This window comes from Schistocerca americana, chromosome 3 (genome assembly GCF_021461395.2).
Source record: "Schistocerca americana isolate TAMUIC-IGC-003095 chromosome 3, iqSchAmer2.1, whole genome shotgun sequence".
Classification (NCBI taxonomy): Eukaryota; Metazoa; Arthropoda; class Insecta; order Orthoptera; family Acrididae; genus Schistocerca; species Schistocerca americana.
The window spans coordinates 966,849,131-966,862,007 of record NC_060121.1 but is presented as its reverse complement, the minus strand read 5'-3'; positions in this window follow the sequence as shown (position 1 = coordinate 966,862,007).

Here is a 12,877-nt window from a genome sequence, read left to right as displayed (position 1 = left end):
TAACGACCTTCCTGCTCTACCACTGTTCCAGCTCCGTCTCCAGGCGGCCACTGTCGGACTCAAGCTTCCTCGCTGTTTCCACTTTCACTGGTCGATTCCAACCTATCTGCACCGCCGTAGTTGCCTTCCGCCGATCATTGCTAGAGCCTGTGGCAATTGACACGCGCTGCAGACGATATCACGCATGTTCCACCAATTAATCAAATCGAACATGCCCCGCCAGCGGCAGGAAAGACAAATGTACCTAAAACCACGGTACAAAGAATAGTGAAGCACTTTCCTTGAACAATACCTGTTGTGGCTAGTAGAATTCTCCACAAGGTGTAGTTTCCTGCCATGACCTTTAGTTTATTGCCACCAGGTGCCGCAAAACAATGACCATCGTGAGAAATTTACTCTCCCTTGAAATCAGTCTATTACGCCCCGTCCACAACCAATTTAGCATGGTTAGGGTAAGACCAGCCCATAATCCCCAGACTAAATAAAGACCTTCTCCCTCTGGGCACCGGAAACTCTTCCTGGCGTTCAGAGTAACAAATAGGATGAGCACGCAGGCGTGGTCGGGAAATAATTTGTTACACTACGCGATTCCACTTAGCACATATGGAATGCTACTACTGTCACTTGAGGCGCTTTAATGATAGAGGGTACTTATAAATGGTGGAAAAATCGAAATTTTTTATGACTTTATTAAATTCTATTCCCTTTCCTGATTACATTGATTTATACGTTATAGGGTTTCAAATGAAAAATGACCTATATACACCAAATTTTAAAGTTACGGCAATGTATGCCGTAACACCCCGTTTATTTCTGTTAGAGGAAACAGTATTATTTCGAAAAGAACAGTGAACTTTCTGCTATGAATGGAACTTTTGCTTAGTAAATGTCTTCATGAGGGCGCTCAGAATGCAAATGAGAGTTTCAACCATTGCATATGGGAAAGATTACCCAAGAATGTTTTTGTAGGACTATATACATTAAAAGTTGGTATACTAGATGCACGGACAAGTAAGTTGGAAGTCCTGAGAAATTTAGGCATAAAATATGACTCTAATATGGAAGATCAATTGAATGCATGTGACAGACAATGGGTGCATGAAGTTGAAAGATTCGCTCTTCAAGTTACCAAAGGTGCAAGAAGTGCTAAAAGGAATGCCAAACTTGAAGATGAAGAAATGCTGAAAGATGAAGACTATGCTTCAGGAATGTTCTGAGGCTCAGTTTAATTGGACTCGTATCTTCATCCGCAATTTGCATTTTTCAGAATTCAGGTACAATTATTTCCTAAAATTTGTAAAAAATTTATAAAGTAAAGGAAACAAAAGAAAAATTCGGAGTAGGTATTAAAATCCATGGAGAAGAAATAAAAACTTTGAGGTTCGCCGATGACATTGTAATTCTATCAGACAGAGCAAAGGACTTGGAAGAGCAGTTGAACGGAATGGACAGTGTCTTGAAAGGAGTATATAAGATGAACACCAACAAAAGCAAAACGAGGATAATGGAATGTAGTCGAAATAAGTCAGGTGATGCTGAGGGTATTAGATTAGGAAATGAGACACTTAAAGTAGTAAAGGAGTTTTGCTATTTTGGGAGCAAAATAACTGATGATGGTCGAAGTAGAGAAGATATAAAATGTAGACTGGCAATGGCAAGGAAAGCGTTTCTGAAGAAGAGAAATTTGTTAACATCGAGTATAGATTTAAATGTCAGGAAGTCGTTTCTGAAAGTATTTGTATGGAGTGTAGCCATATATGGAAGTGAAACATGGACGATAAATAGTTTGGGCAAGAAGAGAATAGAAGCTTTCGAAATGTGGTGCTACAGAAGAATGCTGAAGATGAGGTGGGTAGATCACATAGCTGATGATGAAGTATTCAATAGAATTGGGGAGAAGAGGAGTTTGTGGCACAACTTGACTAGAAGAAGGGATCGGTTGGTAGGACATGTTCTGAGGCATCAAGGGATCACCAATTTACTATTGGAGGGCAGCGTGGAGGGTAAAAATCATAGAGGGAGACCAAGAGATGAATACACTAAGCAGATTCAGAAGGATGTAGGTTACAGTAAGTACTGGGAGATGAAGAAGCTTGCACAGGATAGGGTAGCATGGAGAGCTGCATCAAACCAGTCTCAGGACTGAAGACCACAATAACAACAACATAAAGCATTGTTCTAATTTTTTCTGTAACTTGCAATAGTCCATACCTATGTAGCAGACCTAAGCTTTATTGCAGAATCAACTAAATTATAGACAAAAATAACATTCCTATTAGGAAAAAAGTGTCAAAATTAAAGTGTAAGCTGTGATATGTTTTATCTTTGTAATATACATAATAGGTAGAATTAAATAGGTCTAGTATCTCAGCCATCATGTCAAGCATACCTGGTAAAAATTTGGTCTCCTTCAAATGTATGACATTGGATCAAATGGTACCTCAATTTGAGGAAGCATTTTGGAAAAAAATTGTATCAATTTATTTGTAGATTTTTAATAACCCTAAGCAGGTTCAAAAATATTCAAAATACTTCTAATCTGTTTAGAAAGTTTGCTGCATTACCTGATATCAACAAATAATCTGTAAAACATAAGCCAGCCGGAGTGGCCGTGCGGTTCTAGGCGCTACAGTCTGGATCCGAGCGACCGCTACGGTCGCAGGTTCGAATCCTGCCTCGGGCATGGATGTGTGTGATGTCCTTAGGTTAGTTAGGTTTAATTAGTTCTAAGTTCTAGGCGACTGATGACCTGAGAAGTTAAGTCGCATAGTGCTCAGAGCCATTTTTTTGTAAAACATATGCATTATATGCAGTGCCTGAAAGAAATAGGTGTTGATTTCTACGTAATATTGAGCCGGAAAAGTACCCTGAATCCTCAATCTTTGAAGAGGCTGTTGTGACACACTGTTAGCATTCTGATAAGTCGCATTTTGAGGAAAACCGTTAATTTTTTTATTATAATCCAAAACGCAGGAGCATGTAGCAGCAACACTTTGATAAAGAAACTATGACTGAAAAGTAGTGAGTGACAGTCATATTGCTGATGAACTTCCTCGTGAAGTTGGATTCCCGTCTTAGAGTCTTGAATTAGGCATGGATGTGCATTCTGAAATTGTTATTGTGTAACTCTTCTAAATACGTCAAGTGGTTATTGTCGCTGGGCCCATTTTGCCTGTTGCTCACAAAGTAATTGTTTTTGTTGATGTCACCTGCAATAACGGTGGTCGGTACCATTGGGCCTTGAAGACCTGTTCGGACTTTGTTAGATCTGCAATAACAACTTCACGGAACGGAGCTACCTCGTTCGGCGTGCTGCGGAAGACACGGGTTCGAGCGACTCGAAGACTTTTTGAGCCCTTGCATGCAATGGGTCTCGAGCAGTTAAAAGTGTGCATATGCGAACGGGAGAGAAGCCGAGGATCTTACGAGTGCACGAGAATAACGCTGTAGCGTCCGTCCTTTCCGTAGTGTAGCGATTATCGCGTCTGTCTCACACGCAGAAGTTCCCGGTGTGAACACTTTTTCTCGCTATGTCGGATTCTACTCCAGTGAGCCACCTCATGTCTCGATCTGCTGCATATACAATCGTTGTGCAGGTGCCGCATTTATTTTTAAGCTAAAACGGCTACCTCGATAGAAGGTCCCTAAGAAGAAAGAGCATTGGACAGTAGCAGTTTTCGAGGTGTAGCGGTTATCGCGTCTTTCTAACACGCAGAACGTTCCTGGTTCGATCGCGGGCGGGAACACCTTGTCACCACGCTAAACAAAGCATACTTACATGAGTTTGCTACGTTATCTATCCGAAATCTCTGAAATCATCTTCATACGTCCCACCAGAGTGTATATTGATTTGAAATTCAGTAGCTGAAGGCTAGCTGAATGCACTCAATATAATAGTATTTTAATGCAACTGCATCGTAATTGAGGCTTTATTATTTGAAAATACCATTTCAAAAGTGACCAAATAGGAGCGAGATCTCTGAATAGGTTAACAGGTACGCGACAGCATCAATGATATCACAGCTCTCGTCTGAGAACAACGATAACTTTTTGTTAATGTGATGAAATGCAGGCGCTACACTGGTCAGTGTTTCGAGACCCAATGAAAAATTGTAGACCAATGTGAAACATAGATTCAGGTGAAGGAAACACAAAGCTTAACGCAATCGATAATGCATTCGTAACGAATAAATTGTAGACAGGTGTTCGTCTGTGGATGAGGCAAAGATATAAGATAACAAACGAGAAAGTTACTTAAATTTTCAGTTTTCGTCTTTCCGTATCGTAAAAATACTTTTTTAAAGTAAGATATATTTGTGTACACGATTTTTTGCGTTGTTATAATTCAGGATGAGTGTTGCCTCCGATGTCAACGTCAGTCTTGCAACTTTTAAAGACGTCGAGGAGGAAATTTAGAGCAGGGGAAAATTGGGCTCCATCATGTAAAATGGAAGACGTGTTGCAGTGTCATGAATTATAACCTAAACGAAGTGCATGTTGGACAGCACAGGAAATCTTTAAACCAGTTCTCGGCCTCGCACTGAGCTAAATAACCTAATCTGCGAACGGAGAGACGGAAGAAAAATGAGTTTCAGGACGACGATTAAGAAGATGACGAGTCGTTTGCTTCGCAGTGCTGCAATTTCCCTTCGAACGTTTTTGTGACGTTTTACCGTGCCTCAGATTTTTTTTTTTTGTTTCAGAACGAGAACCTGGATCGGAACTAGTTGTTTAATCGTGTGAGCGGAATGACGTTAATCTGGCGGCTTCATTTAGAGGTTCGTGTGCCTGGTGCAGTGACTCGGAACGGTTTTTTCTCTTTTTTGTTTTGTTTTATGCTTAATTTCAGTCCCAGACTATTCCCGTCCTTATCTGGATAGTCTTATTTTCTTCGTTACCTCAAGGGTTTATTACTGTCAAACGTTTCGTTAACTGACATCATTAACGGAACTCTCCCTACACAGGGTGTTTCAAAAATATTATCTGATTTTACAAGACTCTTCCCCAGGCTATTCATCTAATTTTCAGCTTTCTTCCGTAATAACACACTTCAAAAGCTTCTACTGTCGTCTCCTCTGTACTGTTTATAGTTTACGTTTCTTTTATTTACTTCCTACACTCCAGACAACTACGTTCAGAAAAAATTGCAAACAATTATTTCTGTTAAAATGACCAGGTTGAGAGCCCTTGGTCTGTAAATAACATTATACACTAACGTTTCGTCGCTGTATTCGGGAAATATCTTCATGATAAACTGACGCATAGGCGTCTTCAAAAGTCGGAAACGAAACGTTAGTAAATAATTTTCCGCACCCTTTAAAGCAGGAAATTTTAAACAGAACCAAATACTCCCCGTGAAAGCGTCATTGTATTACTTCCCGACACTAATTTTTTACTAGATCAGCGGACCGGCCCGGCTTTGCCGGGTTAGCAATAACTACGGCCGGACGACTTGTGTGGTGCAGCGCATTTTGTTTGCGGACCACTGCGTGGAGTCATGAATAAATTTCAGAGAACAAGTGACTGGATATCATCACTTCCACATAACTTACGCGATGTGAGCAGCTCACGGCACGAAAGTTGTCTGAAGGCATACTGAAGTGGCGTTTGGAGTGGCATCTCATGGCAACGATGGGGGCACATCGTGAGATAAGTAATGTAATCAAGTATGTTTACAACCAATGCAAGTACTGTGTGCGAATCATAGGATGTATTTGTGTGTGACTAGCAAAGGTGGCACAAATGGAAGAAAAAGTAAGAAATAACACCCTTGATGTACTTGTTTAGATCGCAGGAGGGTGCTTGTGTTCTCAAACGTCGGTGTGCATAAGACCTCGGATATATTCAGTGATACGATCTGTTTGTAGCAGAAATTTAATTACTTGATTTGCAAAATGTATGCATGTGGTTCTCAAACTTTGAAAATATGTTTTATTACAAAGAAGACTCATCGTAAGGTGTTGGTGTGTGTTTTAAGTGATCTATTTCACTTAGACCTTCCAGAGCTTCTTTCCCTGTCTCGTCTCCTGTAAACTGTTAAACAATTAATTTGATAGAGTAGTGCAAATGGACTATTTCCCACCACTTTTGATATCACTGTTGTGAAGTCGTAAGAGTGGGCTATTTTTTACCACCAAAATGAGGAGATCTATAGCCCAGAATATCACACCAATCTAATTAACTAGTTAGATTAATGTTTAATTAAATAAACAGTGTATTGTTCGATTTACCGCGCTTTTTGTGTCGTAAGATGCTCCCAGTCTGGCAGCTCAGCGTAGACTGAGTCTTTCTCCCACCAATTTTCAGACGGGGGAAGGGAGAGGGAAAGTGGGGGAGAGGGGGGCGAGGGACTGATTAAATAAAGAATATGCAAACTGAACTGAACAACATATTACTCTATCAATTGTGATTGATTTGAATTTCATGATGTGAGATCTTTCCTCTACAGCAGCTCAGCACAGACCAAGTCTTCTTACCACCAATTTCCTAAAAGGGGAGGAAAGGAGGGGAGTGGGGGAGGGCAGGGAAGGGCTGAGTGATTTTTTCCGGGGGAGGGGAATGGCTCAGAACTGAACTGGGGAGAAGCGACAAGGAAAGGGTTCTTTTTCTGAGAGAGGTGGGGAAGGGGGAAGTTTTTGCGGTTTCTCAGAAGGATTGATTGTCTCCGAGGGTCGTGTATCAACCCCCAGAGCTCATAAACTACTCAGCAGAACTGGGTAGAAGGAGGGGTGGTTTAATTGAGCAATTTGATTAATAAGCATACTAATTTGACATCAAAAGCGCGCCAGAACCCCTTTTCGTCCCACTATTTTTGTGTTCTTATCTTACCTCAGTAGGCATACCGAGGAAAGGGGCTGTACCGTTCAGCATGGAATATAAACCACATGTCTTTTCTGGCGAATCTTCATATCACTGAAAGCTGAACACTAGGTTAAAAACAGATTGAAATTCAATGTTCTCAGGCATGGATTCAATCTCACAACCTTTCAGTTTGTAGGCACGCGCTTTAACACTAGAACACCAGGCCTGACTAACGATAAGAAAGATCTGGAGTTGGATTTTTCCGCGACAAAGTATCTCGGAGGGTACTGAAACATTTCTATCGATGTTCTAATTAATTAATATTAATCAAAAAATGGTCTTTCGTATTATCCAAGTAGCGCCCAAATTACTTTTCTGTATTTTTGTTTACATTTACTACTTACCTTATTTTTTATATTGAAACATAAGCATTTAAAGCGAAGTAACAATTTTTATCCTACTAGTTTTAATGTTATATAACATACCACATATGTAATGCTAAAAGCTATTGAGAGCAAAACAGACATTTGTATGAAAAGGTTCCACATGTTTGTACTAAAAGAAACACGTTAAATCAATTGTTTTTAGTGCTTCATTCCATCAACGGCTGATACCGGCGGAGGTTCGAGTCCTCCCTCGGGCAGGGGTGTGTGTGTGTTTGTCCTTAGGATAATTTAGGTTAAGTAGTGTGTAAGCTTAGGGACTGATGACCTTAGCAGTTAAGTTCCACAAGATTTCACACACATTTGATCTGAACATTCCATCAAACCGCAGCTCATCTGCTACAGCACTGGAGTGGAGGATTCCGTCCAGATTCATACCTCCTCGAGTATATCTGTCTGATTTCTCATCGAAAATTTACATGTGAGGTTTTATTTACATTTGTGCGGTGGAATAGCCAGCCATTGTGTTCATGGACAGCCGATAACCAACTAAAAAAGAGTCCAGTAGCATTTCCTGTTAACGAAATTTTTTCTGTACTGAGTCACATTCTGATCCTTTCGATCAGATCCACCTATGTGCATGTTGCGTTCTGTCAGGATGGAGGGTCGAGAGGCAACTGTGTGTTTTCTTGACCACTGACGATATCTGATTCGATCCATTAGAAACGGTTCTAAATAAACTCATCTGCTGCCAGTCACGACAGTCGGCAACAAACTAAAAGTTGCATGTTTTCTTATATATTGCAGTAAAGTCAACGAAACGAAGCAGACTCTCACACGTCGACAACATGATACAGAAATGGCATAACAACCACAAAATACGCACTTGAAAATGGGAATCATTTCCCGAAATGAGTCGTGGGAAAAATAAAATAAAGAAAATCGTGACTGGTAGCAGACGCATTATTTATAAACAAACGCTGACGATATGTTTTGACATCAGTTACTCGGATCACACATGTTGTACTTGATGTTCAGAAACAACGGAGTTGTCATGCTACTTACATAGAAACAGACCTTTTTCCTTTTGTATGGCAGATTGAATAGTATCTTCTTCATCTTTATCTAATTCATTTTTCTTTCGAAGGGGGCTATTTTGGAGGATAAAATTTTCTCTCACAGTTCCAGTGTCCCCTAAATAATACAAAACTAGAACAACTATAGACATAATAGATTAATGTGTAAAAATTATTAAATGTTCCCGTTACTGTTAGACGTTACTTTTACATAGCGCTATAACTGCAGCAATAAACTGTTGGTATATTAAGGAAACATTTACAATTTTAGAACTTGAGCAATAAAATACACACATAAAAAAAAGTTTTGCGTCACCCCGGTTCCCAGAAATCCCGAAGACAGACATTGATTGTGGATATTGTATGACAGACACAGTCCCTTTGACTGTTCAGAGATGTCACTAAACCCCCCCAAAGGTGTAAACAACCATGCATGAGCAGCGCCTATTAGACGGTGGGGGTCCGACAGCCGACCACTTCCAGTCATTCCACCAGGAAGGAGGTACACGGCTCGTGTTGTCTGTAGTTCAACCATACCTAGACGGTCAATACCGCGGTTCGACCGCGTCCGCATTATTACTTTGTGACAGGAAGGGCTCTCAACAAGGGAAGTGTCCAGGCATCCCGGAGTGAACCAAAGCGATGTTGTTCGGACATGGAGCAGATAACGAGAGACAAGAATTGTCGACTACATGCCTCTCTCGGGCCGCCCAAGGGCCACTACTGTAGTGGATGACCGCTAGCTAAGGATTATGGCTCCGAGGAACAGTGACAGCAACGCCACCATGTTGAATAAAGCTTTTTGTGCAGCCACAGGGCGTCGTGTTACGACTCAAACTGTGCGCAATAGGCTGCATGATGCGCAACTTCACTCCCGACGTCCATGGCGAGGTCCACCTTTCCAACCATGACACCCTGCAGCACGATACAGATGGGCCCAACAACATGCCGAATGGACCGCTCAGGATTGGCATCACATTCTCTTCACCCATGAGTGTCGCATATGCCTTCAACCAGACAATCGTCGGAGAAGTGTTTGGAGGCAACCCGGTCAGGCTGGACGCCTTAGACACACTGTCCAGCGAGTGCAGAAAGGTGGAGGTTCCCGCTGTTTTAGGGTGGCATTATGTGGGGCTGTCGTACGCCGCTGGTGGTCATGGAAGGCGCCGTAACGGCTGTACGATACGTGAATGCCATTCTCCGACCGATAGTGCAACCATACCGGCAGCATATTGGTGAGGCATTCGTTTTCATGGACGACAGTTTGCACCCGCATCATGCATATTTTGTGAATGACTTACTTCAGGGTAACATCACTCGACTAGAGTGGTCAATATGTTCTCCAGACACGAATCCTATCGCACATGCCTGGGATAGATTGAAAAGGGATGTTCATGGACGACGTGACCCACAAACCACTCTAAGAGACCGACGCCGAATCGTCGTTGAGGAGTGGGACAGTCTGGACCAACAGTGCCTTGATGAACTTGTGGATAGTATGCCACGACGAATACAGGCATGCATCAACGCAAGAGGGCGTGCTACTGAATATTAGAGGTACCGCTGTGTACAGCAGTTTGGACCACCACCACTGAAGGTCTCGCTGTATGGTGGTACAGCATGTAATGTGTGGTTTTCATGAGCAATAAAAAGGGCGGAAATGATGTTTGTGTTGATCTCTATTCCAATTTCTTGTACAGGTTCCGGAACTCTCGGAACAGAGATGATGCAAAACATATTTTGATGTGTGTATTTTTATTTTTAGACTTATCCTAAATCTATGGAGCGATAAGATTCAGACTGCAGAACAAATATTTAAACTTAACTGTTAATCGTTGGCAGTAGTGGACCACTTCTCATAACTGTTAACACAGAAATTAAAGAACAGAAGTTCAACAATTTTTCTTCTTCAGAATCGCTTTCCTTCCCATTGCCAGTCTACATTTTATATCCTCTCTACTTCGACCATCATCAGTTATTTTGCTCCCCAAATAGCAAAACTCCTTTACTACTTTAAGTGTCTCACTTCCTAATCTAATTCTCTCAGCATCACCCAACTTAATTCGATTATATTCCATTATCCTCGTTTTGCTTTTGTTGATGCTCATCTTATACCCTCTTTTCAAGACACTGTCCATTCCGTTCAACTGCTCTTCCAAGTCCTTTGCTGTCTCAGACAGAATTGCAATGTCATCAGCGAACCTCAAAGTTTTTGTTTCTTCTCTGTGGATTTTAATACCTACTCCGAATTTTTCTTTTGTTTCCTTTACTGCTTGCTCAATATACAGATTGAATAACATGCCTCTATACAAAGGTATATATTTTATATACATCCACGTCCAACCTTGAAGTACTTTTTTCAACTACGTTTAAAAGTTTTCGTTTACTTCTCTGATACACACTGTCGGATCGAAGGTATCTGGACACTCCTGTCGAATGTGGAATTAAGCACTAGTCGCGAGAGGCGGACCCACCTGTGTAGGAGAAGATGGGGGCCATTCTATTGTCAGCAGAAAATCAGCAACAGCAGAATAAGTCAGTTAAGATAGTCCACTGACATCAAACGTAGAGTAGTACTGAATGTCACCTGAGTAACACGTCCATAAAGAGCATTTCAAGCAGTATAAAACTGCCCAAGTTGAGTGCTGGTGGTGTGATTGTGAAGTGAAAACGTGAATGAACAACCACAGACAAAGCATGACCAGCCAGACCTCATGGGACCACCGACCGTTGCGGAGGGTCGCTGTAAGAAAATCGCACGACATCAACGCAAAGAATCGTTCGTGATTCCCAAAGTACTGCCAGAAGTCCAGCTAGTACAACGACTGCGGGCAGGGATATGAAAAATGGGGTAGAATAGCCAAGCAGCTCCTCAGGTGGTACTTATTCTCTAAATGTTGAGCGACGCTTGATGTTTAAATATCGATGCTACTAGACAGTGGATGACTGGAAAGGAGTGATTTCGAGTGATGAATCATGCTGCAGCCTGTGCAATCCGATGGAGGGGTGGGATTTGGCGCATGCGTGGAGAATGTTACCTGTCATCATGTGTAGTGTCAATAGTGAAGTAACGGTGTAACGGTTAGGAGGAGTTTGCTGTGGTTAGCGTGTGGTACCCCTATGGCGCTTAAGGAACGGCTAAACCGCGGAAGTATAGGAACGCACTTACATCAGTGTGTATTGCGTTTAGTAGAGGGACAGCTCAGAGGCTGTGAGTGTTCGTACCGCCACGACAGTGGTTAGTTGATTTGGAGGAGAGGACTAAACAGCGAGGTCATCGGTTCCACCGTATCAGGGAAGGATGGGGAAGGAAATCGGCCGCGCCCTTTCAAAGGAGCCATCCTGGCATTTTACTGGAGCGATTTAGGGAAATCACGGAAAACCTAAATCAGAATGGCTAGAAGCGGATTTGAACATACGTCCTCTCGAATGCGAGTCCAGTGTGATAATCCACGACAATGCATGTAGTCACAAAGCAGCATATGTGAAATTATGGGTTGTGGACAGTTACCTTACTTGTGCGTTGTAAGTAACGTAGGCCCTTTAACTTAAAATTAAGTTAATGACAACAAGAAATAAAAACTGTTTTTGCTCCTAATTTTCGTAGGTTATTCATCTCTTACAACACATTCACATTTTACAGACATGAACAGAGGAAACCCACTGGTGGTGGCATGAAGGTGTTAAAACATGTTTGGATCCACATGCAGAAACAGTGTTTTGCGTAACAGGCGGACCTTACATCCAGTAATTTTATGCGCACACACTGACAATGCAAGAGCAGTGAAACCAAAAGATGAGTGAGGAATGTAAAGTGCAAAATTCATAGCATTCAATTCATTAATTCATTAATTCCGCTTCATCATTTTTAAAATTTTTATAAACAAGTCTTTGTATTTAAATTTAGAGTTATTTGATTTGCGTATAATTTGCAAAACAGGAAGAATTTTTAACAACTTAGAGGCTGCTTTGCCCTTTCATCTACGCACAACATTTGCTCATTCTCTCTTTCCTCCCTCATCTCCATCCGCTAATTCTCTACATGACGGCTTTAATGGCTACCATAGTGAAAGCCGTTTAAACTTTGAAAAGTAAGAGGTCGATTCATTTGCAATGATAATAGACTGAAACAAAAGTTCTGTTTGGTGTGATGAATGGTAGCTTCCTATCAATGTCGAAAAATGTAAATTATATACATCATTAGAAGAGTAGGAACAAAATCCAGTAATGTTCGAATACTGTATTAGTAGCGTGCCGCTTGACACAGTGATATCGATTAGATGTCTGGCCGTGACGTTGTAAGGCGATGTGAAAGAAACGAGCACGTAAGTTCGATAGTAGCGAAGGCGAATGGCCAGTTTCTGTTTATTAGGAGAATTCTGTAAAAGTGTAGCTCAAAGGAAATCGTGTGAAACCCATTGTTGCGTAATGATCGAGTGTTTGCGACCACAAACATGTCAGATTAAAGGAAGACATCGAAGCAGTTCGGAGGCGGGCTGCTAGATTTGTTGCCGACAGATTCGATGAAGACGCGAGTATTGCGGAAATCGTATGTGAACTCTAACTGGTACCCCAGGAGGGAATACACTTATCTTTTTTTCCAAACACCATTGGGAA